Raw genomic sequence first — 27,354 nt, forward strand, 5'->3', positions numbered from 1 at the left:
CGCGGGAGGGTAATCATTTCCGGTCTTCTTGGCCTTCTTGCCTTTGCGACGACTTTCCGTGTCCTGCTTTGCCTCATCATCATCATCATCATCATGATCATCATATATAGTGTGAAGCTCCTGCCTGATGCCCATTGATTTCAAGTCTGCCCTTTCTTTCGGCCCATCTTTGGTCCTCTCTGGCATGTTGAGCAGGGTACCAAGCAGACTCTCGCACACGTTCTTCGTGATATGCATGACATCAAGGCTGTGAGGCACACAGTGGATCTTCCAGTACGGCAAGTCCCAGAAAACAGACCTCGTTTTCCATACCTTCAACATCGGCTCTGGCGCCTTTCGCTTCTTTCCCGGCTCTGGCACCTTTTGCTTCTTTCCCGGCAGTGGGCAGTCTTTCCAATTTTTCAACAGCTCGTCTATTTCCTCGCCGCTCCTCGTACGCGGGCGTCCTCGGGGTTCGGTTTCACCATCGAACAGATCCTTGCGTTTTCTCCACGGGTCATCATTGCGAAGCCACCTTCGATGTCCCATGAACACGGTTTTCAAAGACCCGGGATCTCTATCTAGCTGGCGATACGTTGTGTCATCCATGCACCTGACGCATCCAGAAAATCCATGGACCACCTGCCCCGCGACATATCCGTAACCGAGATAGTCGTGCACCGTCGTGAGCAGCGCGGCTCTCATAGGGAAATATTCTTTCTCTGTGGCGTCCCATGTATTGGCTGGCGTTTTCCACAGCGTGTCAAGCTCCTCTTTCAGCAGCCCCAGATACAGATTGATGTCGTTCCCTGGTTGTTTCGGTCCTTCAATTAGCATACTCATGTGAATGTACTTCCTCTTCATGCACAACCAGGGGGAAGGTTGTACATCCACACAAACACAGGCCAGGTGCTATGTGTGCTTCTCTGGCTGCCAAACGGATTGACTCCATCGGTGCTCGCGCCCAGCACGATGTTCCTTGGATCATTCCCAAATTCTGGGTCTTCGAAGTTCAACGCTTGCCACTGGCTCGCATCCTTAGGGTGACTCAGCATCTTGTCTTTTTTATCTATCTCCGGATCATTTGCGTCATCTTCTCGCCTCTTCTCCTCCCTATCCGCGTGCCAACGCAGGAGCTTTGCTACCTTAGGGTCCGCAAAATACCGCTGCAGACGAGGAGTGATCGGAAAGTACCACACCACTTTTCGAGGAGCTTTCTTCCTCTTCTTGTATCAAGTGACGCCGCACACCGGACATATGGTAGACTCCGCGTGCTCGTCCCGATAAATGATGCAATTGTTCATGCACACATGGTATTTCACATGCGGTAAATCCAGAGGACACACGATTTTCTTCGCCTCCTCCAAACTGGTCGGGCACTTGTTCCCCTCGGGAAGACGTTCGTGCCTGAATGACATGTTCTCGTCGAAGCATGCGTTGGTCATTTTGTGTTTTACCTTCATCTCCAGAGCCATGAGCGTTACTTTCAGGCGGGTATCATCGGGCCTGCATCCTTCATACAATGGAGTAACCGCGTCTAACTCAAGTTGATCCATCTTGGCTTTCCCTCGGGCGGCAGCTCTTGCATTATCCGTCTGCTTGAGAAGCAGCTCTTGAATATGAGGGTCCTGCACCCAGCCCATCGATGGTCCAGCGTCGTCTACTCCGCCGGCATCATCATCTTCATGATCATGCCCGTCGACTGCTCCGGCATCTTCCTCATCATCATGTCCTGCATCTTCTACATGATGACTGTGTACAGCATCACCGTCGTGATCATCTCCTGGGGATTCTTCGTCTTCTCGCCCGCCCGAGCCGCGGTGGTTATCTTGCCGCCCTTCCTCATTTCTTGCCCGGCCCCCATGGACGACTTCGTAGTCATCTTCATCACCTTGCCACCGATAGCCATCCATGAAACCACGCAAGAGCAGGTGGTCCCCCACCTGCCCGGATTCCGGGTCCGCAATAAGGCTCTTCAGCTTGCATCTTCGACACGGACATCTTATCTCCGTCTCGTTCTTTCGAAGCATCTCGGCCTTCGCGGACCTCAAAAACCTATTCACGATGCCTTCGGTCATCATGCGGACCATGGTCGCCTGCGGGGTAGAGCAAAACGATATTTTAGAACCAAGAAAAAATTTGGCATGACTTTCCCTAAAAATAGGACCAAAAAGAATGCTTAATGCCAAAATTCTCGCCGAAACGGAAATGAATCAACATTCCGGCAAAATATTGGCAACTATAGAATTTCAAATACTGGTACACCTCCAAACACAAACACATATGCAACACCACAAACATATGCAACACCACAAACATACATAGATCTAGCTAGGCCATAAAAAGTGCATGTGCACATTGTTGTAGGGAGAACAACATAAATATAGCTTCCCCCCTTACTTACCTATCAAAACAAGGTAATTTGACCACTTAAATTGAATGAATCTATGGTGGAAATGAGGTGAAAAAGAGGAGGCACCCGAGACAAGGAGGAGGTGGAGAGAATGAAGTGGGGAGAAAGTGAGTGTGGGTAGGAGAGGCTGTCCAAAATATCTTGTTGCTACCCACTTACTAATGGCGCACCAACCCTAAATGCGCCATTAGTAATCCAGGTTACTAATGGTGCACCTCCTGGTGGTGCGCCATTAGTAGTTTTGCAAAAAAATACTAATGGCGCACTGTCCCACAGTGCGCCATTACTAGTTTAAACTAGTAATGGCGCACGGTGGAATAGTGCGCCATTAGTAGTTTTGCAAAAAAGGGAATAAAAAATATAATAAAAAAAACAACATTAGTGGCGCACTTTCCGGCAGGTGCGCCATTACTAGTTACAACTAGTAATGGCGCACTGTGTCTGGATGCGCCATTACTATGTTTGGACAGGCGCACTAGTCAAAAAAAAATTGATACTAATGGCGCACCCGGTGCCAGGTGCGCCATTAGTAGTTTCAACTATAATGGCGTATCAGTAGGTGGTGTGCCATTAGTATATACTAATGGCGCACCGCTTGTCTGGTGCGCCATTAGTATCAATCCCATCTATAGCCCTTTTTCTAGTAGTGTTAGTTTTATTTGAGGGGTGGGTTGTGCTGGACACCATTATTGTGACTAGCCTTTTTAATAGTACTATATGCATAATTTGGCGATGAGCGCTCTCTATATGTACCACCTTTTTTTTAATTTCAAGTTTTGCTCCATGGCGCAATCCATCGATACTACTGTTGTACAAAAGTATACATTTTTTAAAAGGCTAGAGGGCGGGGCAGTCTAGCTTGGTCGGTTTCAGGAGAGGCGAGGGCCTTTGTGATTTGATGGCTCATTACTGCTGGAAGGCGGGGCCTTGTGATTTGACTGCACGTATAAATGCGCCGACGACCTGATCGAGGAGGAGCAAAGAACCGTGCGGTATACTCAAGTTTTCCACTGGAGTAGTACTGCGACGGAGGAGCACGAAACACGGCAGCCCAGTGCCATATGGCGATAAAAAATGATCTAATTTGCTAGTCATCTCATTGTTAGCATTGTTCTATTCATTCCCTCAAAAAAACATTGTTCTATTCATGCCTCGCAAAGAACATGACACATGCGGCGAAACACCCGAAGCAAAAGATGAAACACAGGAGCAAAATAAGAAGGAAGATTATCACCCCAAATGATCTAATTCGCCGCGGAGTCGTAATTGCCTCTTCATCGCCTGCACGACCTCCATCTCCTTGCGTGTCTCCTCCGCCATCTTCATCATTGTGTCCATGATGCGGCATTTCTCGATGCGAGCCTTCATCATCTGTTCCACGGCCATATTACGTACCTTGACAGCAGCCGGGTGCTTGATGCGGAGCTTCGCCAACTCTTCCTTCTGTTCCATGGCGAGGGCCTGTAGCATCTTCATCGAGGAACTACTATTCTCATGCAGCTTCTTCCAGTCGGTGTTCTTCTCCTTCAACAGGTCGATCTCGTGGCAGAGCTTCGCATTGTCCTCCTGAAGTCACAGGATTTCGCCGATCGCCTTCTTCTCCGAGGCAATGCTCTTCTTCAGCAGCATCACCAAGCCGGCGGTCAACTCCCCCTGCTGATTGAGCTCAGCGGTCATGTCATCGAGGCTCTCCTTCAGCAACTCCATCAAGCCTTGGATGAACTCCTTCTGCTTATTGAGCTGATCGGGCATGCCGTCGAGGGATAACGACTCCAGCTCCGCCGGCTCGGCATGTTCGCCTCCGCGGCTAGGGCGCTCCTGGGAGCCATCGCCTGCCCGTGAGAGATCTTTCGAGGTCTCTGCATGGCGGCGAGCCCTCTTTTTTTTTTCCGCAGCCTTGGTTGCCGTTCCCTTGGTACGAGTAGTTCTCGACCTAGAGCTCCGCTCACCGGCCATGGCAACGACGGACGAAGAAGAAGCACTTATGAGGAGGAAAGGTAGAGTGATTTTCAGTTAGGTAGTTCCCCTTTTTATAACCTAAGTACTAGCACTAGTACTAATACCTGCATAGTGGAACACGTTCAGGTTTGGTACGTACTACTAGTAGGTGTGAGCAGGCTTTCGAATGTGATGGGAACAAGGTAAAGATTAATTGATGGTTTTGGTTTCGAGGCCCGAAACGGCTCCCGATGAGTTTAGCGCAACATAAATTTCAAGTACTACACTGCTCAAATGCGTAAATATTTAGTAGTATGTTACTGTCAAAATTGGCACAAAATACGAAGGAGACCAATGGAAGTACTACTAGCAACCCACGATTTAACTACTCGCATGCGCGCAGTGGAGTAATAATGTCTTTCTTCCGCCCTCACGTCCACTCAATTTGCATGCGCTGTATTAATCGGCCATCAATGAAGTGAATGACTTTACAAGCGTCAAATTATCACATGGGGTGGATCTTGGTACAAAATTGCGTCTGCCCGTGTACCCGCGTGTGCGTGCAAGGAATGAGTGCGTGCATGGCATGCATGCACATCTTCGCTTCGTGCATGTACCGCCAGTATGGCTCAGGGAGGACGAGTACATTCTTCTGGAACCAACAGCACGTCACTGTGATCAATCCACGCAAGGAGGTCGCGACAACGCCTACACATGTGCCACGTGGCTTCATGAACTGTAAGAGAGACACTATGTAGCGTGCCATTGGTATTCTAGTTTACGTGTTTTGCACAAACTCGAAATACTAGTAAGGTACACGAGCATTGCACACATCAGATTTTGCAACCAAATTATGAATAAATACCACACTATAGCATGTAAGCTCTGAGTCATATATGCCTGATGTAGCCCTTCGTTTAATTCTTATAGTTCATCTCATTCAAAATCAATTAGTTTTTATAAAAAAGCTAAGAACGCGGGAATAGGAAAAACATAGATTATAGTGGAATGTCGTCTTGAATCCTACAGGATTGTACGAGTGTTTGATTGTGCATAGAAGAAACACAGAATTATTTCAAAGAGGTTTGAGTGGATGGGATGTTTCCTATGAAATCTAGTGCAAATGAATCATATGGAAAAATTCCTATGGTTTACAATCCTACGAATCAAACAACTAAGATAGGAAAAATTCCTAATGATTAGAATCCTCCAAAATTCCTTTGAGAATCCTTTGAATCAAAGAAGCCCTTAATATATTTTATGATTCATGGAATTGTGCGTTGTAAAGCATAAAGTAAAAACAAATAATGGCAATTCAACTAGAAAAAAAAGTTTGGGTAGTTATGATACGGAAGAATCTAGAACAAAAGATAACCACTGTTGTTTTGAGGTTTGTGCATTATGCTTAAGTTCAACCATGGAGTCTGCTAGATTGTACATGTGGCAAAATCCGGTGGGTGGGCTAGAAGATGGTGCGAGGGGCCGAGTGGAGGGAGACTATGAAGGAATGCACAAGTGGAGATCGATATTTAGAGAGAGGGGGCGAACACGTGCGCTGATGCGCGCAGTGGCGGAGCCATGAAAAATAAATGAGCTAGGGGGCCAAGCATTGCTAATCCTTTATGAGGAGGGTCAATTCATGAACTTAAACCATTTTTAGCAGCAATTGTCTAATGATCACATTCATAGCCTTGATATATAGTGATGTTAGGGGGGAGGGGGCAGGGCCCTTACTGCCCCTGTCTTCGCTATTGTGCACGCGTCTGAGAGATGAAGAGGAAGGCATGGATGATGAGAGGGGGGCGTTGGATACATAATTAATGTGGGTGTATTAGATATATATGTTAATCCTATATAGAGAGATATAGATTGATCAATGTGGACATGGGTAATAAGGTGAGACCTCACTGGATATATCGATTGATCGATTTGTGTGGAAAACTATGAAAGACCTAGCTATATACACACACATACATAGAGGAACATCGATCATTGCGCATGCACGCGTGAGAGATAAAGAATGCCCGATATGATGGAGAGGGGGATGTGTGTTGGTGTGTGCCTTCATGGGAGACCGACCTAAAGAAAAAGATTGCATGCGTGCGATGGATAATGCCGACTGGTAGTGTGTGTGCATGCATGCACGAGAGAAAGTTAGTGGTACAATTATAAAGAGAAGACTACTATGTGGGTGTAAAAGAATAGCTGAATAGGTGAGGTCACAATCAATGTAAAGTTGAATTCAAATATTTGAATAAGAGATCTTGATGTTTGAAACCCATCCATGAATGAATATAACAGAGATCTGCGCGGTGTGGTTTGGAAACGAGCATGTTGTAATGTATACACATTGAACAAGGTCAGACTGATTTGAATTTGAGATACCGATGGCACACATCATTTGGCCACGTCGCATCCGTGCATGGACACACTATTCTAATTGGAGATGATGGGCGGCTTTTGCATCACATATCTATATCTATACCCCTATATATATATTATATTTTTTTATATTGTGTGCGGGTAACTTTAACTTTGAAAGATGGTCGTTGGATGAGGCGAATCTGATGGTCCAAAGATGGCAAATTTGAGCACTACTGGCCGTTGGATATCTTCTAGATTCCACCAGATTTCGCCACATGTATAATCTAGAAGACTCCATGGTTGAACTTAAGCATAATGCACAAACATCAAAACACAAGCACTTCTTATTTGTTCTAGAATCTTCCGTATCAGAATTGCCCAAATGTTTTTCTACATGATTTGCCATTATTTGTTTTTACTTTATGTCTTACGACGCACAATTCCATGAATCTTAAAATAGATTAGATTTCTTATAAAAACTAGATGATTTTGAATGAAATGAACTATAAGAATTAAACGAACATCTACATCATGCATATATGACTCAAAGCGTGCATGCTATAATATGGTATTTATTCATAATTTGGTTGCCAAATCTCATGCGTGCAATGCACGTGTACCTTACTCTAGTCTAAATGGTGTTTGTGTGTGTGTTGTGCGTGTTGAGGTGCAAATTGTCTTTTTTTGGGTACACGTTAAGCTTGTTCTTCCGAAATTTCAAGCCGCGCCTTGTTATGCCGAAAATTCAAGCTAGCATCTCTGTCTATCGTGCTGCGAAACTCCCGCCTCTTCACCCCGCGCCTTGTTAGCTCGAAATATTTAAGATATATCTTTGTCTCGTTGTGCTCCGACAACTCCCTCCATGTCAACCCGCGCCTTGCTATTCCGAAATTACAATGCGCGCGAAAACTCCCACCTCCTGTGAAATCCAGACACGCGAAATGCCCGTGGTACCCCTGAACCGAAAGAACCGCCTCAAATCAGTGGGGGTACTTTCGTAACTTACCCCACATTTCGGACAAGCGCGTCTCTAAGCCATGGTTCCCCACTGCCATCCCATCCGCCCACCCATTCGTACACTGAGGCCGCAAAAACCCGCGATGAAACCCCACACCTTGCTCCGTCCGCCACCCAGCCGGAGCCTCTTCCCCGATGACGTCGTCCACAGCAACACCTCGACGTCCCTCATCCACCGTACCGGATGAGGATCCGTCGTCGATCTCATTGTCCTGCCGATTCAACCACCCCGTCCTCCACCTCCAAGGAGCTGCCCCGATGTTCCCCTCGTATTTTGCGCCACCTCCATTCCCACACCGCCGTCTTCACCTGCACCACGGGAAGAGCATCATCATCACCGTTCCCTCGGATGAAGCTGCGGCCTAATCGGCGCCACCAAAGAGGTTGTACACTAATCGCCGCATTTTCTTCTTGATTCGATCTCACGGTGCTGCCGGCGCTCGGTCCTGAGCTGACACGGCGCGACTCCATCCATGGCGGCATTGCCGGCCACTTCCTCCACGGCGTCGCTCCCTCGGCGGCGACGTCCACATCAATAGGACCTACTGCTGCTTTAGCTCTCGCTCGCGCTGCTGCTCTGCTCTTGCTCTTGGTCCCCTGCCAGGTCTGCTCTTGCTATTGCTCTTGCTTGCACTGCTGCACTCGCTCTTGCTCTTGCTTGCGATGCTGCTCCGATTTAGCTACAATTCAGTCGACTGAATCGACTTTTGGGTCAGTCGATTTTCAGGTGGTGGGGGGCTCGCCGGGGTGAAGGAAGAACCAGCCGCAGCGGGGAGGGGGGCTCGCCGGAGAGATACCTCACTATCTATCTTAGGGTTCAGGATGGGGCCGGTGGTCGCCGGCGGTGGCGGGGCGTTGGCGGGGCGGTGGCGTGGGGATCGCCGGAGAAAAAGCTCGGCACGGGGTGGCCTAGAGGGATGGCCGGGGCGGCAGCGGACCGGCGGTGGGGAGTGTTTTCGGGACGGGCGGGGCGGCGCACCGCCGGCCGCGGGCGGCGGGGAGCTGCTGTTTGGCTGGCTCAGGGGGGTGGAGGTTGAAGATGAACCGCAGGCCCTTGATTTCGTATCCAACGGCTGCAAAATCGACTGACCAGAGATGAAAAAGATAGTCGACCGACGTGTAGCCTCACCTTGCTAGTGCGTTCAGTTTTGACAGCAAAATTCAGTTTCGACAGCAAAATTCAGTTTCGATAGTTAAGTTCAGTTTCGACAGTTAAGTTCAGTTTCGAAAGTTAAGTTCAGAGATGAGCGGCTGGTGTATTTTAGATCTAGCACTTTGTGGTTATGTATTTTACGTCATGTATTGGAGATGCTATTAGAATTCCACTCAGGTTAACGTTGTTCGTTGTCTCTCTTGTCCTGCTTCAGCCTCGGCGTCGTACAACTCACCGGAGCTTCTCCAACGATGAAACCCTCCATCACAACGGAGCAGTACCTCGGGCTCCATCTCCAGACGCCTAAGATCTTCCCCTCATCCGACAGCCAAGTCAGCCGGAGCATCCTCACCGGCCAACCCAATCACGCTGAGATCGACATGGCTTCGCCAAAGAGGTTCTACACTTGTTGCATCTCTTTTTTACTCTACATGTTATATATATATATATATATATATATATATATATATATATATATATATATATATATATTGTCCACTGAGCATTCGTAGTAACGGGAAATACGATTATTTTATCCTACTATATGACAAGCAGTGAGGTACCAGGAAACTTAGCCATCCGTGATGGACTCTCTTGAACGCCATCATTATTTATCTCTGCGCGTTTCAGCTGTGCATTTGTCGATGGGCCTGGGAGTTGAGCTAGTATGGCAGTGGCCTGGGTCCAAAGTAATAGAAGTAGCACAAAAACATTTTTTTAGTGTAGGATTTTCCTTGCTCAAGCCTGCCTACTAGAATCGCCAGTGCTTGAAAGGAAAAGTGAATGAAAAACATCGGAATTGGAAAGTTTCCTATGGTACTACTTTTCATGAATTTGGTGCAAAGGAATGGAGCAAAGGAAAACTGTAGGATTTGTTCCTTTAGTGTCTCCTTGAAAGAAAAACCGTAGGAATTCTAATTTCCACTTCTCCTCCTTTTCATATTCCTATTCATCAAGCGCAAGACTAAGAGATAGTAGCATAATAGAATTATAACCATACATTTTCTTGTGGTTTGACTTAATCTCACCATGCTTTTTTGCATCCTGTGATCTTCCAATTGTTGTGAATCAAACACCCAGATTGGCAGAAATCCTGTGTTTTTGAATTCTCTATTTTGCACGTGCATTCCTATCCTATTCCTGTCTATTTCCTATCCCTGCATTGTTAGAATCCTCAAATTCAAACAAGCCCTTACTCAATTACTTCTGTTACAGATATGTGTCAAAGAAAACCTTGTGTGGTTTGTCCTGCTCCTGCGGCGCTGTGTTCCACCCCAGCTCAGCTGCTCCAATGATGGAAGGGTTCACCACAGCAGGGATCCGCTCTCTAGACTGTCTTTCGCCGCCTCAGATCTTCTTCCCCGCCGCCGGCAGCCACGGCAATTGCATTACCATCATCAACTGAGCAGATGACCTTGAGGACTACACGGGTCCGCAAGAGAAGTCGCACTCTTCCGTGTCTGCTTATGTTATGCGTCGCTTAATACGATGACATGCTACATTATCATCGTGTTCACCTATTAGACTCCGAGTCAGTTCCAAACTAATGCTGAAACTTGAGTTTTTAAATGGTTGTGGGGTACATATTGGGGCAGCAATCAGTACTACCTCTCTACTATCTAGTTAATCTCCAGTGTCTACTATGAGTTTCATGTTGGGTGCAAACAAACATTAAAGGAGCCATTATCTGTAGTTTTTAACTAAAGCTATTATCTGCCTGCTATCATTGGTTTTGGGTCTATCCACAGTTTGCTACCATCACTCTGGATTTGTGCATGCACTCCTTACATAATCTCACTATGTTTTATTCCTATGCATGCCAGTTATTGTACACAATGGAACTAATCATGTAGAGCAAAAGAGACGAGCCTTGCGTGGTAATAAAATTTCATGGAGACGTCGTTCCATGGTGGGCGCAAAGGCAGCCCCCCTCCACCCATTTCGGATCGTAATCAAGAGGAAGATAACTGTTATGAGGGGGATTCAGAAGGAGAAGACCACTCCTATTTACCCCATGAGGTCTTCACTCTAACTTGGCATGCTGATGTTGGTAATATCATGCATATGGTGCCTTGCATTGCTTACTGTATACATTAAAGATGTCATCTGCTTAGTTTAGACATGCTTTGTGTCAATGCCATCTGTTTAGTTTCTTTATCGTATATGTGAATCATGCAATGCCATCTTGTCTAGCCAGGCATCATATATGTGAATTTTGCAATGCCACCCTGGTTAGCCAGTCATCTTATATGTGAATTATATCATGCCATCATTTTTTTATTACATGTTAAATTTGTCAACAATTTTAGTACATTCAATTACTCTTCCTGTGCATCAGCCATTTGGCACGGTCATGGAAAAATCTGGAGTGGAAACAAGGTCTTCAGAGCAGACAATGCTATCTGACGAAGCGCATGTCTTGCTGGTTACCGATAGCTCATCAGAGGAGGATTCAGAGACAGATGACCAGTCATATCCCCCCCCCTGAGGTGCATGCCCTAACTTGGCAGGGTTATGTTGCTCATATCGTGCGTATGGTATCTTACATTGCTATGTCATTTGCTTAGTTTAGACATGCTTTCTGTGAATGCCACCTGTTTAGTGTCTAATTACCATATATGTGAATTATGCAATGCCATCTTGTTGCAAGACATTATATATGTGAATTATGCAATGTTATCTTGTTGCAAGGCATTATGTATGTGAATTATGCAATGCCATGCTGTTTAGGCAAGCGTCATATATGTGAATTATATCATGCCATCCTTTTTTGTATTTCTCATTGCTTTTGTTGACAATGTTTGTATATTCAACTGCTCTTCCTGTGCATCAGCCATTTGAATTGGTGATGGAGAAATCTGGAGTGAAAACAAGGTCTTCAGAGCAGACAATGCTACCTGCTGAATCAGATATCTTGCTGGTTACAGATAGCTCTTCATAGGAGGATTCAGAGGCAGATGAACAGTCCTATTATCCCCCTGAGGTGTATGCTCAAACTTGGCAGGGTTATATTACTCATATAATGCATATGTTGTATTGCAATGCTTAGTTTTTACATCATATACACAATATTGAATGACATCTCCTTAGTTAACACATCATATATGCGATTGCCCTCTGCTCACTTCCTTAGTATATAAATAATATATTTGAATTATGTCATGCTATGATGTTTACATAGACAACATGTATCTGAATTATGGCATGCCAACCCATTTTCTAAAGACATAATATAGTTATATCATCTCATCCTGTTTACATAGTCATCATATTTAAATTATGTCATTCTATCCGTGAATTATATCATGCCATCATGTTTCCATCGACGGCATGTTTGTGATTTATGGCATGCCAACCACTTTAATAGACACATCATATAGTTATATCATGTCATCCTGTTTACATAGTCATGATACTTTGAAGTATGTCATTCTATCATGTTTAGTTAGCCATCATACATGTGAAATTGTGTCATGCTATCCTGTTTAATTAGCCATCATATATGTGAAATTATGTCCTGCTATTCTGTTTGCTTAGACAACATAAATGTGAATTATTTCATGCCCTGTTTTCTTGCCTACTATCCATTGCACCTGTCTACCTTACAATGTCTGTACATTAAATTACTTTTCTTGTTTATCAGCCATTTCAATTGGAGGGAGTGATGGCAGTATTTGTGGGAGTAAAAACATGGTCTTCAGAAAAGATCGTGCTACCTGTCGATGCAGGTAGAACCACGGTTGTACTTGCCCAAGAACCAGCCCCACCACACATAACCCACACTCATGCATATTGCACCCCTACCCAGTTGGACAGAGAACCAGCTACACCCCTTCTAAGCCCAACCCCACCAGATAGACACCCAGTTCCCGTTGACACAACACCGTCTCCACCACAGAGCACCCAAACACGAGCAGTTAGTAAGGCAACTGTAGTGCCCAAATCACGAGGACCGCCACTCCGAACCCGAAGTCAAGGCTTAAAGCAGAAGAAGAATTGTTCTCAGGTCAGGTTCCGTAGCTATGGTTCATACTACTTTGCTCTTGCATCACTGTATTTACTGATACCAACTAATTTCAAATTTGAAGGATGCAATTGAAACTCCAATGGCGCAACAGGTATGTTTTAAACCTGTTTCTTCAACGTGTTTGGCTGTTTGCCATTGTAACTTGCTCTATGTTGATTTCAGTTTCAATTGAATAAACAATTATGTTCTCATGCTGTGCACATTACAAGTGTTGTTATTGTTGTGTAGTTTCCCACACTTATATCCTGTCTATGCTGCTTTGTCTTAAATAGATATGATTCGAACTGTATCTATCTTGATTTGGCAACATAAACTAGAATGATATAGACCATACAGTGACCATACTACATAGATATATGTTTGTTTCATGTTGTTATCCTGTCCACCTTACTACTGAACTGGTAAACCTGAGATGTGTTTGTTTGTTTCTCTTTTAGAACGCGGATAAAATATTGGAGAAGAGAACCCTGTTATGCAATGGTAAAGGAAGTAATGCAGATAAGGTTCAAGATAGTGAGACATCCTATATTGAAGACACTGAGACAACCCCAAAGTCCTGTCTTGATGTAGTGTTCGAGTTCCTGGCTACCACTGCTAGCACCAGCTCTTCGAACTCGTTGCCTGAATCAGTTCGGCTTCTTGAGTCTCAACTTCAAGTTGAAAGACATCGATCAGATGTTATGCGACAGGAAGCCGAAGGACTGAGGAAGTCCCTGCAGAATTCAGATGCATACTTTCTGGTGCAACAGCAAGCGCTGGAGGACTTAAGCGCCAAACAAGAGAAAGTTAATAAGCTTGCTAAGCATCTTGTCAGCATTATGGGTACCCAGGATATTGTTTCTTGAGCTCTTCTGAAGTGGTTTCAGTTCTGGACTTGTTTTGCTGCTGCGTTTATATGCTGTTGTGTTCCCTATATTTGCACTGGTGGCGAACTTTGATGCCCAGTGGATGTAATATGTGTAATAGTCATGATAGCCTAGTGTAAGTTGCTTGCTTATTTATTTCCTTGTTGTCTTGTTTATTTGTTTGCTTGTAGTCAATGCAGTTCTTTTTCTGCGGTTTGCTAGTGGCTGCAATAACCTATTTTTTAAAACTAGGCCACAATAACCATGGGCTAATATTTACTGTAGTGACACTGGGCCTCCTACGGGCCGTAGAAACTGGGGACCTACTACAGGCCGTAGAAACTGTGGGCCTTCTACGAGCCATAGAAGCAGTGGGCCTTCTACGGGCCGTATCATCAATGGGCCTTCTACGGGCTGTATCATCAATGGGCCTTATACGGGCCGTATGATCGATTGGCCAAACATGGGCCGAACAGACCACATTCTGGTCGTAAACGGGCTAGAGTTGGAATCGTCCATTCATGGGCCGACCATAACGGGCCATCGTTACTACGCCATATTTGATGACGCTATGAAAACGGCCCAACGTATTAACGGACCACAAACGGGCCGACTGTAACCACGGGTTGAATTTGGCCCACAAGGAGAAAATGACAGCAACAGGCCATAAGTAAACGAATGCTGGAAATGAGCCCAAGAATAAATGGGCTCTGAAGAAGGCCGGAAGATAACATGGGCTGGAAATGGCCCAACGGTATAACGGGCCGTTAATGGGTATGAAGTGATACACTGTTCATCACGGGCCAGTTTCACCACGGGTCGTTAACGGGTGTAAAGTGATACACTGTTCATTACGGGCCTGTTTCACCACGGGCCGTTAATAGGCCGAGAGTTACATAGGGCCTCATATGGGCCGAAAGACGTCATGGGCCATACATGGGCCAGAAGTGAAAACGGGCTGGAGTCATATTGGATGGCCCAGATGACGCTACTGGGCATAATTCGGATAGGGCATAACGGGCCTTGGGTTAGCGGGCTGTAAATGGGCTATATTCGAACAGGCCATTAACAGGCTTTCCATGGGCCGGCCCGCCAGCTTTTGACCAAGTCAAACGGGCCGGCCTTTACACAAGAATGGGCCTCTGTTGGGCCGTGCCACGTGTCGACGTATCATAGGCGCCTATCTGACCCACTGACGAGCTGACACGTGTTTCGTCCGGCCAATAAGAATTTTACACGTGGAAATTTCCTATTGGTCGGGGCTGTTAACAGGTTATCGGATCCAAAACCCGACCCGGTAGCTTAACGACGTTCCGTTACGGTGGATGCCACGTGTCGATCACCCTTGATGAAAGCACTTCTGTGACGCGCGATTTATCGTCATGGAAGTGGACACTTCCGTGATGATAATTTTGGTAATGTCATGGAACCTACGACAACACAGGTATGACTATCTTGATTATGTCATAAATTTGTCATGGATGTACATGCATGACAAAAAAACGACCTACTGTGACAAACACGTATCATCACGGAAGTGTATTTTTTGTAGTGTGTGATGATCATCATTATTAGAGCATTGTCCCAAGTGAGGAATAAATAAATAAAAAAGAGAAAGGCCATAGAAAAAAGAGAAGGCCCAAAAAATGAGAGAAAAAGAGAGAAGGGACAATGCTACTATCCTTTTACCACACTTGTGCTTCAAAGTAGCACCATGATCTTTATGATAGAGAGTCTCTTATGTTGTCACTTTCATATACTAGTGGGAAATTTTCATTATAGAACTTGGCTTGTATATTCCAACAATGGGCCTCCTCAAGTGCCCTAGGTCTTCGTGAGCAAGCAAGTTGGATGCACACCCACTTAGTTTCTTTTGTTGAGCTTTCATACATTTATAGCTCTAGTGCGTCTGTTGCATGGCAATCCCTACTCCTTGCATTAACATCAATCGATGGGCATCTCCATAGCTCATTGATTAGCCTCGTTGATGTGAGACTTTCTCCTTTTCTGTCTTCTCCACATAACCCCCCGCTTTATATTCTATTCCACCCATAGTGCTATGTCCATGGCTCACGCTCATATATTGCGTGAAAGTTTATAGGTTTGAGATTACTAAAGTATGAAACAATTGCTTGGCTTGTCATCGGGGTTGTGCATGATAAGAGCATTCTTGTGTGACGAAAATGGAGCATGACTAAACTATATGATTTTGTAGGGATGAACTTTCTTTGGCCATGTTATTTTGAGAAGACATAATTGCTTAGTTCGTATGCTTGAAGTATTATCATTTTATGTCAATATGAACTTTTGTCTTGAATCTTTCGGATCTGAATATTCATGCCACAATTATGAAGAATTACATTGAAATTATGCCAAGTAGCACTCCGCATCAAAAATTATGTTTTTATCATTTACCTACTCGAGGACGAGCAGCAATTAAGCTTGGGGATGCTTGATACGTCTCCAACGTATCTATAATTTTTGATTGCTCCATGCTATGTTATCTACTGTTTTGGGCAATATTGGGATTTATTATCCACTTTTATATTATTTTTCGGACTAACCTATTAACCGGAGGCCCAGCCCAGAATTGCTGTTTTTGCCTATTTCAGAGTTTCGAAGAAAAGAAATATCAAACGGAGTCGAAATAGAACGAAATCAACTGGAGAAGTTATTTTTGGAAGGAAAGCTACCAGATAGACTTGGACCCCACGTCAGGAGCCAAGGGAGGTGCTCACGAGAGTGGGGGCGCGCCCCCTGCCTCGTGGGGCCCCCGAAGCTCCACCGACGTACTTCCTGCACCCATATATACTCACGTACCCTAAAACTTCCAGAATAGACAATAGATCGGGAGTTCCGCCGCCAGAAGCCTCCGTAGCCACCGAAAGCCAATCTAGACCCGTTCTGGCACCCTGCCGGAGGGGGAATCCTTCTCCGGTGGCCATCTTCATCATCCCGGTGCTCTCCATGACGAGGAGGGAGTAGTGCTCCCTCGGGGATGAGGGTATGTACCAGTAGCTATGTGTTTGATCTCTCTCTCTCTCTCGTGTTCTTGAGGTGGTACGATCTTGATGTATTGCGAGCTTTGCTATCATAGTTGGATCCTATGATGTTTTCTCCCCCACTACTCTCTTGTAATGAATTGAGTTTCCCCTTTGAAGTTATCTTATCGGATTGAGTCTTTAAAGATTTGAGAACACTTGATGTATGTCTTGTCGTGCGTATCTGTGGTGACAATGGGATACCACGTGATTCACTTGATGTATGTTTTGGTGATCAACTTGCGGGTTCCTCCCATGAACCTATGCATAGGGGTTGGCACACGTTTTCGTCGTGATTCTCCGGTAGAACTTTGGGGCACTCTTTGAGGTTCTATGTGTTGGTTGAATAGATGAATCTGAGATTATGTGATGCATATCGTATAATCATACCCACGGATACTTGAGGTGACATTGGAGTATCTAGGTGACAATAGGGTTTTGGTTGATTTGTGTCTTAAGGTGTTATTCCAGTACGAACTCTAGGGCTGTTTATGACACTTATAGGAATAGCCCAACAGATTGATTGGAAAGAATAACTTTGAGGTGGTTTCGTACCCTACCATAATCTCTTCGTTCGTTCTCCTCTATTAGTGACTTTGGAGTGACTCTTTGTTGCATGTTGAGGGATAGTTATGTGATCCAATTATGTTAGTATTGTTGAGGGAACTTGCACTAGCGAAAGTATGAATCCTAGGCCTTGCTTCAACGCATTGCAATACTGTTTACGCTCACTTTTATCATTAGTTACCTTGTTGTTTTTATATTTTCAGATTACAAAAACTATTATCTACTACCCATATACCACTTGTATCACCATCTCTTCGCCGAACTAGTGCACCTATACAATTTACCATTGTATTGGGTGTGTTGGGGACACAAGAGACTCTTTGTTATTTGGTTGCAGGGTTGCCTGAGAGAGACCATCTTCATCCTATGCCTCCTACGGATTGATAAACCTTAGGTCATCCACTTGAGGAAAATTTGCTACTGTCCTACAAACCACTGCACTTGGAGGCCCAACAACGTCTACAAGAATGAGGTTGTGTAGTAGACATCATGAGCGAATCCTCGATAAGTGTGAGGAATTATTTGCAGGTGTATGCACACTGAAAAGAGCTAACAGTAGGCACAAAGGATTCTCGAAATATTGGAAAATTTCTGTGGTATCTAGCAATAACAAGAGCAACTTGGAATGAAGGTATGGACGACGAGTGTATGTATTTATCCATAGGGATATATCGGTGATAGGGAATTGCAAAAACGACGGGCACAAAGTCTCAAGAGAACATCAGAGATTATCTTCGAAATCTTCTGATGCAGCAGGCGATCATCTGTAATAAGGGGAACTCCAGGTGGATATGATCATGAGATCCTAATGTTAAGAGTTAGTAAAACCATTTAAACCCGAACAGAAGAGAGATCAGAGTCCCAGAGTATAGACGAGGAATAAAAGATCCTAATACCACCCAATGGCGACGTGGGCCCCTAAGGCACACAACCATGTTAGTAAAAGTTTTGTAATGTCTAGACTCGACTTCGGCCAAGGAGTGTGGAAGGAGGATTCCTACAGGCAGTCGGCTCTGATACCAACTTGTGACGCCCCCGATTTGACCGTACACTAATCATACACGCAAACATGTACGATCAAGATCAGGGACTCATGGGAAGATATCACAACACAACTCTACAAATAAAATAAGTCATACAAGCATCATATTACAAGCCAGGGGCCTCGAGGGCTCGAATAAAAGAGCTCGATCATACACGAGTCAGCGGAAGCAACAATATCTGAGTACAGACATAAGTAACAAGTTGCCATAAGATGGCTAGCACAAATTGGGATACATATCGAAAGAGGCGTAGGCCTCCTGCCTGGGATACTCCTAAGCTACTCCTGGTCGTCGTCAGCGGCCTGCACGTAGTAGCAGGCTCCTCCAGAGTAGTAGGAGTCGTCATCGATGGTGGCGTCTAGCTCCTGGACTCCAACGTCTGGTCGCAACAATCGGATAGAGAAAGGGCGAAAAAGGGGGAGCAAAGCAACCGTGAGTACTCTTCCAAAGTACTCGCAAGCAAGGAGCTACACTACATATGCATTGGTATCAATGAAAGGGGGTAGTATATGTGGACTGAACTGCAGAATGCCAGAATAAGAGGGGGATAGCTAGTCCTGTCGAAGACTACGCTTCTGGCCGCCTCCATCTTGTTGCATGTAGAAGAGAGTAGATGGTAAGTTCACCAAGTAACATCACATAGCATAATCCTACCCGGTGATCCTCCCCTCGTCGCCTGTGAGAGATCGATCACCGGGTTGTATCTGGCACTTGGAAAGGTGTATTTTATTAAGTATCCGGTTCTAGTTGTCATAAGGTCAAGGTACAACTCCGGGTCATCCTTTTACCGAGGGACACGGCTATTTGAATAGATAAACATCCCTATAGGGGTGCACCACATTTCCCAACACCCTCGATCCCCTTTGGCCGGACACACTTTCCTGGGTCATGCCCGGCCTCGGAAGATCAACACGTCGCAGCCCCACTGATACGTCTCCAACATATCTATAATTTTTGATTGCTCTGTGCTATTATATTATCTGTTTTGGATGTTAATGGGATTTATTTTACGCTTTTATATCATTTTTGGGACTAACCTATTAACCGGAGGCCCAGCCCAAATTGTTGTTTTTTTGCCTATTTCAGTGTTTCGCAGAAAAGGAATATCAAATGAAGTCCAAACGGAATGAAACCTTTGGGAACATGATTTTCTCAACAAACGTGATCCAGGAGACTTGGAGTGGGCGTCAAGAAACAATCGAGGAGGCCACGAGGCAGGGGGCGCGCCTACCCCCTGGGTGCGCCCTCCACCCTCGTGGACACCTTGTTGCTCCACCGACCTACTTCTTACTCCTACTAGTAGAATGCCCGTGCGTTGCTACGGGCTATAATGTATATAAATGAATCAAATAAATGATTAAGGTCACCTCTATGGTCGAAGCTCATTTCTTCCTCGTACGTCCGGGCATGTTCGGACTTCAAACGGGCGCCCAACGGTCTCAAAACTCAACCGACTGGACAGTCCGGGCTAAACCCGGGCATGGGCAGCCCGGCCCGACGACCCGGCCCGAAAAACCCGGGCCGGGCCAGGTCGGGCTTGACATTCAGGCCAGGCTTGGGCTTTGTTTTGCAGCCCGAAAGATAATTCAGGCCGGGCTCGAGCTTCAATTTTTCTGTATTTCAGGCCGGGCTTTCGGGCTTCGGGCCGGGCTTGCACGTGCGCGTACTAAAAAACAGCATTCGGGCCGGGCTTTCGGGCTTCGGGCTTGATTTTGGGCCGGGCTCGGGCATGAAAACAGGGAGTATTTCAGGCTTCGGGCTGGGCTCGGGCTTGAGAAATGAAGGTCGGGCTTTTACAAGCCCGGCCCAAAACCCGGCCCGGCCCGACGTTTGCCTGGGTTTAGTACAGGCTGCCCCAAATCCATCTCATATATGGGGAGCAATGTCGTTGTCCGAACTATCCGCCATGTTATTTCCAACACGTGGTCCCAACACAACACAAAACCCCACACCATGAGGCACCCTTCCCTCATGTCGGACCCTCTCTCCTTCCAGCTCAGTTTCCCACCATAGCCTAATATTTCTCGCTGGAGCCCTCTACTTTATAACCGGATGAGACTCACCTCACTTTCGTCCTGGCGCCCTCTTCCCTTCATACCATACTTCCCCACGGACCACCAAGGAGGAGTTCCCCCACCAACCGCTTGCTCTCCGTCATGATCCCCTCCTCCCGTGTTCGTGCCGATCCGCCACGACCATCAAGGCGGAGGAGGCGTGCGCCGCCCATGACGACCCCAAGCCAAGAAGGCAAATTCGATGTCTCATGAGGCATTGCCATGTTGTAACATACAGTTGAATGTCATGCATTACCACAAAACAAAATATGATGGCTGTTGTTGGGGATGCAACTAATACGCCACCGCGTCTGTTATTAACTATTAAAACAACAAACTAATGCATTTACCCTTCTATCCTAAAAAATATATTGTATGACCTGATCAAAAAAATATGACTGCCTTATCCAATTTGCCACTTTTTCTTAAGTAGGGAAAATATTCCGCTCACATTCGTAACTGAACAAATCAACCACAGCCTCCAACCCGCTCACTCTCAACTCTCACTCCTATCACAAAATCCACTAAAAAAGAGATGTGAAGTATTTCTAAATCCCTGCCAAAAGAATATATATTACCAATAGTCCAGTACCGACCTTGTGAATTTGGTTTGTTATTCAAGTCATGGCCGCAACAACACTTTTTCTATTCTCTGTTCATTATGGAAATCAGCGTAAGTTGTGTTATCATCAGAAAAAGATCAGATTTCAAGGTTATTTATCCAATTATCTTTCATATTCGTATTGACATTGTGCAGTTTCCTTGCAAATGTGTATCTTTGGATGGCCTTTAACTAAGTACATTCATATATAATGCTCTAGCACCACGTTGGAAGTTATAGCAATGCTTCATAATTTGATATTGGCTTATGGCAAAGTATTACATCACCAAATTATAACGACAATAATTTTATGAACCGAATTAGCAACATCAGTTTTAACAGCAGAGTAAAAACTTGTTATTAGCGAGTTTTAAATGAAAGAATAGTCAGGGTAGACATCAAGCGATGAACAAGCATAATATTTGTTCGTTTCCACTTGAAATTTGTCATATCAAGTGTCTTGCCTGCATCGATAAGACTTTTGGACTTCCTTCAGTACAAACATCAATACTCTGCATAAAGTAGCAGCAGTGATAAATGATAATCAACATTTAAAAGTTCCATAAAGGGACATGATGAAAGCTCACAAAACACTAACCTGATAGCAATTGTATCTGATGACAATATTATTGTGAGTGAAAAGAAAAAAATATTAGTTATCGTTGTTTCTGTCTGCCTCCCCAACAAATGAAACCTGAGGAGTCATATTGAGTAAGAAGTTCGGCATTGACTGGGTACTGTTTAGATTGAAACCCAATTATAGGAGTCATGCCAAAAAAAACTGGTCGCTGCTTTCATTCTGCGTCCACGGACAGGCGAAACAGGGGCAGGGGAATCGTTCGCCAAAATATCTGCACGCACCATCTCTGGCGAGGTGGGCCTGGGTATAAACTAAATGGCCCCTCAGCTTTCCTGTTTAGATTTCTAAACTGGACCAATTGTTAACATACATTTGGATCATTATCATGCTCTTCACCATCGTCTTCTTGAGCACAAGATCTGATATATGGATTGAGGTAAAATATTTAATCGTCTTGCTGGGGCTGAAGGCGAGCGGCAAGAAGTGGGGGTTGAACTGTGGCTTGGAAGAGCACTATGTATAATTTGCATTTGATTCAATTGGAAATTTCATGGCTGTGGGTGAGAGTTTCCTCGTGTGATGTGACCCTTAAGAAAACATATAATTTCTTAGTGCTCCTAGAGAATCATAGGACATAATCAATGTATTAGTTAGCATAAGAGAAGAATCACTGCATCACAAATGTATCTACAGAGTACAGACTGACCTTGTGCCTCTCATTGACAAGGAGCTTGCAAGAAGACACAATTGAAACTGGTGCCCCCCATGACAATAACGTTCTTGGAGTTTGCAGCTGCTGCCGTGACATTCATCCTATTCTGTGAAAGAGAAAATTGGCAACGATGTTTAGGTTTGCCATCGCTGCATTCATGCTTATCTTTCATAGAAAGAAAACAGCAAAACAATTCCAAATCTCCGAATATCTGCTATTGTGGTGTTGTGCATGAAATTATTAGCCATCCCACTATGACCAGGGAGAGATATATACAGTACCTGGTGAGTTTATCAAGAAGGAATAGTAAAGTAAGTGAAACAAAACAAACTGAAAGGTTTCTTAAAGTTGAACAGGAAATAATGGACAAAGAAGCTTGAAACCTTTTGAGCCAACTAAAATTAATTGAATATTTACCATTAGAAGTTGAAGGCAGATCTGAAATTTAGTGGGTAGTGGCAAGGAGAAAAACTAATGATAAACTAAATCATATACATCACATCACGTTCAGCAATGTATCCTCACTATTGAGATTTTTATACTACAAAAATTTCCGAAATTGTTAAACATAGGATACAAACTAACAGATATGCTCCCGTACACGGCACACCCTCCCTTAAAAAAATCTATAACCGGGTCCTCCTTGTCCTATGGGTTGACTCCTATGTACTAATTGCTTCAGAATGCAATTACATGACATGGGGTGGGATACCACGTACTATACCTTGTGGGGATATGTGAAAGCAGTCAAGAGTACCACAGAGGTGGCGCCGAGCGAATCAGCGGTAGAACAGGATGAACGATCAATTATTCAATTCAGAGATTGCCGCCTCGTTCGTCAGGACACACTGTGAATCTGGAGCACAGGCAGGGGTTGCGGCCTCCAGGCGATTCGGGCCATGACGTGTTGACGACAGGGGGTTGCGTCCTCCAAGGTATACCTTATATTAGCCTCGCCGTGTATGCTTCTTCACCACCGCGGACACTGCCGTTAGTTGGTGCACGACGCAGCAGTCAAGGTGATCGCCAGGGCGGCCTGGCTCCTTCGAATTCCTCTACCAGCCAGCGTCGCCCTGCTCCTGAGCCTCCCCTCCATGACCGCAATGCCAGTTCATTGCCCCCAGGCGCCATGAACGGTCGCAGCGTAGGCTCGCCGGATTGGCGGTGGTGGCCTAGAACATCTAGGGCTACTCCATGCGAGGGATCTCTGCGGTTTGACGGGTGAGTCGCTAGCATGGTGAACATCTAGGGCTACTCCATACTGAATGGCAGAGCAAACAAATTGAAGCAAGCATGCCTGAACCAAACAGAGGTGGACTCCATCGATCAACCAGACAATTATCGCAATGATCGGATGGATTGACTGGAGAGATGGATGTATGGACGCAAGATGTACCTCGAGCATGCGCCAGATGGAGGGGTCGACGACTCGACGGCCTTGACGGCGCCATTGTTCCACTCGGAGCGGCGCTCCTCGGCGTCGAGGAACTTCACGCGCACCTGCACGCCGGGTGCCCAGGCGCCGATCAGCGCGTCCTCCACCTCCTGCTTGGGCACGACGAACTCCCCGGCGCCCTGGCGCGGGTAGTAGGTGACGGTGAAGAGCGTGCCCTCTGCCGCGAGCCGCACGGCCTCGTCCACCTCCTCGGGCGGGACCCGCGCGCGCGTTGCGTGGCCGGCGCTCGGCGCCCTCGGACGCCTGCTGGGAGACGGCGGGGTACCTGGGCGCGCCCGGCGAGCAGCTCCCCGTCGGTGCGGCGCATGAAGACGACGGCGTCCCCGGCCATGAGCAGCTAGGCGTTGACTAAAATGGCATGATTTGGAACAAAGGCGCTGGGTGTTTCCTTACTTTGACGGTGGTTCGAGGGGATCGTGCGAGGGGATGAAAGAACTTACATTTGGTGGGAGGGGGCATCGATGGGGCACCAATGAGGTACATAGGAAAGGTAAGAATCGATGCGTTAGGAAAGTTAGGATTTTGAATTGATTTTCATGAAAATAGGGTTTTAATGTTTGTAATGTGATTTCTGTACCTGCCCGTTTGTGACGGTGTCTGGTTAGGAAAGTTTGTAAATGTTAAGAAAGTTTTTATTGGGAAAGTTTGTAAATGTTAAGAAAGTTTTTATTGGGAGGGTGAAAAAAATCAACGTGAGGATATGATGATGGAAGGAGAGACCAAATTAAACCAACAAAAATAAACCAGACGAAAATAAACCGGACGAAAATAAACCGTGGACGCAATCCTACCAACTCAGTCATTAGGAGTAGAGATATATATCCACGTACCCCGCAAACATCCAGGAGCACCATGCAAACCTAATTCCACCGCCGCAACCTTCGGTACCCAAGAGATCCCATCTTGGGGCCTTTTCCAGAGCTCCACCGGAGGGGGCATTGATCATGGAGGGCCTCTACATCAACTCCATGGCCTCTCTGGTGATGTGCGAGTAGTTTACCTCAGACCTTCGGGTCCATAGTTATTAGCTAGATGGCTTCTTCTCTCTCTTTGGATCTCAATACAAAGTTCTCCTCGATCTTCTTGGAGATCTATTCGATGTAATCTTCTTTTGCGGTGTGTTTGTCGAGATCCTATGAATTGTGGGTTTATGATCAAGTTTATCTATGAACAATATTTGAATCTTCTCTGAAATTTTTTATGTATGATTTGTTTATCTTTGCAAGTCTCTTCGAATTATCAGTTTGGTTTGGCCTACTAGATTGATCTTTCTTGCAATGGGAGAAGTGCTTAGCTTTGGGTTCAATCTTGCGGTGTCCTTTCCAGTGAGAGCAGAGGCAGCAAGGCACGTATTGTATTTTTGCCATCGAGGATAAAAAGATGGGGTTTGTATCATATTGCATGAGTTTATCCCTCTACATCATGTCATCTTACTTAAAGCATTACTCTGTTCTTATGAACTCAATACTCTAGATGCATGCTGGATAGCAGTCGATGTGTGGAGTAATAGTAGTAGGTGCAGAATCGTTTCGGCCTACTTGTCACGGACGTGATGCCTATATACACGATCATACCTAGATATTCTCATAACTATGCTCAATTCTATCAATTGCTCGACAGTAATTCGTTTACCCACCGTAATACTTATGCTCTTGAGAGAAGCCACTAGTGAAATCTATGGCCCCTGGGTCTATCTTCCATCACATTAAGCTTCCAAAACTTAGCTATTTCTATTGTCGTTTATTTTACTTTGCATCTTTATTTCTGTTTATCATAAAAATACCAAAAATATTATCTTATCATATCTATCAGATCTCACTCTTGTAAGTGACCGTGAAGGGATTGACAACCCCTTTATCGCGTTGGTTACGAGGTTTTTATTTGTTTGTGTAGGTGCATGGGACTCGAGCGTGATCTCCTACTGGATTGATACCTTGGTTCTCAAAAACTGAGGGGAATACTTACACTACTTTACTGCATCACCCTTTCCTCTTCAAGGGAAAACCAACACATTGCTCAAGAGGTAGCACCCACCTAGGCACAACAGAGAGGTCAGCACGCCGGTCTAAATCCTATGGCGCAGGGGTCTGGGACCATCGCCCATTGCACACCTGCACGTTGCATGGGCGGACGGAAGCAGACCTAACCTCGTTAATAGAAGAGCAGGCTTACGGTCCAATCCGGCGCGCGCCGCTCAGTCACCGACGTCACGAAGGCTTCAGCTGATACCATGACATCGAGTTCCCATAACTGTTCCCGCGTAGTTGGTTAGTGCGTATAGGCCAGTGGCCAGACTCAGATCAAATACCATGATCTCGTTAAGCATGTTATTTTGAAGCAACCGTGGACGCCGACCAGGGCCAGGCCCACCTCTCTCCTAGGTGGTCTCAACCTGCCCTGTCGCTCTGCCACAAAGTAACAGTTCGGGGCCGTCGGGAACCTAGGCCCACCACTACCTGGATGGAACCACCTGTCCCTTCAGCCCCCCACATCGGAATCACTTGCGGATACTCTACGAGCCGACTCAACTTTGGTCACCACATATATCATGTATTATGTATATAGGTATATACCCGCGATCCCCTCCCAAGTGATCACGGCCCGATAGTATAGCATGGCAGTCGAACAAGAATGTAGGGCCACTGATGGAATACTAGCATCCTATACTAAGCATTTTAGGATTGCAGGTAATGAATAAACAATTGTGGCAACAATGACAGGCTATGCATCATAATAGGATTAGTGAAAATCAGTAACATGCTACACTACTCTAATGCAAGCAGTAGAGAGAAGAATATGCGATATCTGGTGATCAAGGGGGGGCTTGCCTGGTTGCTCTGTAGACAGAAACGGACCCTCGAAGGTGAAGTAGGCAATCTCTGGTTCAACCGCGGTATCGGGGCCTACCGTAAAGAAATAACGGAGGGGGAACACAAAAAATAACAGAGCAATCAAAGCATCACAAAGCATAATAGGGCAATACACGGTGCTAGGGATGACCTAACGCAGAACTAGGTGCTACCGGTGAAGAGGTGAAACATCCGGGAAAGTATTCATGGTGTTTTGCGTTTTCGGACAGATGAATCGGAGGGGGAAAGTTCCGTGTTCGCTATGCTAGGGATGTGTGGCGGACGAACAGGCTACATATCCGAATTCGTCTTGTCATTCTGAGCAACTTTCATGTAGAAAACATTTTCATCTGAGCTACGGTTTATTTTCTATTAATTTTTAATGTTTTAAATCATTTTACTGGATTTAATGAATTAATTTAATTCGAAATTTAATTAATGCATCAGCCTGACAACAGCATGATGTCGGCAGTCAACGTTGACCATTGATCTGGTCAACCTAACAGGTGGGTCCCACCTGTTAGGGACTGTTTAGCTAATTAACAGTAGTTAATTAGGTTAATTAGTTATTAGGTTAATTAATATTAATTACTTAATTTAAATAGAACTAATTAAGTTAACTATTTAGTTAATTAATTAATATTTATTCATATTATTTTTATTCCAATTCTTAAAAAAATGTTCTGGGGAGGGGCCCACTTGTCATAGGCCCATG

The 27,354-nt window shown here is 45.3% G+C and overlaps 1 long non-coding RNA gene across 1 annotated transcript; it reads right to left on the reverse strand.

Annotated features, from left to right (window-relative positions):
- Nucleotides 1-21,333: 21,333 nt before the first annotated feature.
- LOC119297108 lies at nt 21,334-22,018 on the reverse strand. The gene is made up of 2 exons (XR_005145530.1): nt 21,641-22,018; nt 21,334-21,554 (listed from the first exon to the last, which is right to left on the reverse strand). It is a non-coding gene; the product is annotated as an uncharacterized LOC119297108 (long non-coding RNA).
- Nucleotides 22,019-27,354: the final 5,336 nt, after the last annotated feature.

This window comes from Triticum dicoccoides, chromosome 5A (genome assembly GCF_002162155.2).
Source record: "Triticum dicoccoides isolate Atlit2015 ecotype Zavitan chromosome 5A, WEW_v2.0, whole genome shotgun sequence".
NCBI lineage: Eukaryota > Viridiplantae > Streptophyta > Magnoliopsida > Poales > Poaceae > Triticum > Triticum dicoccoides.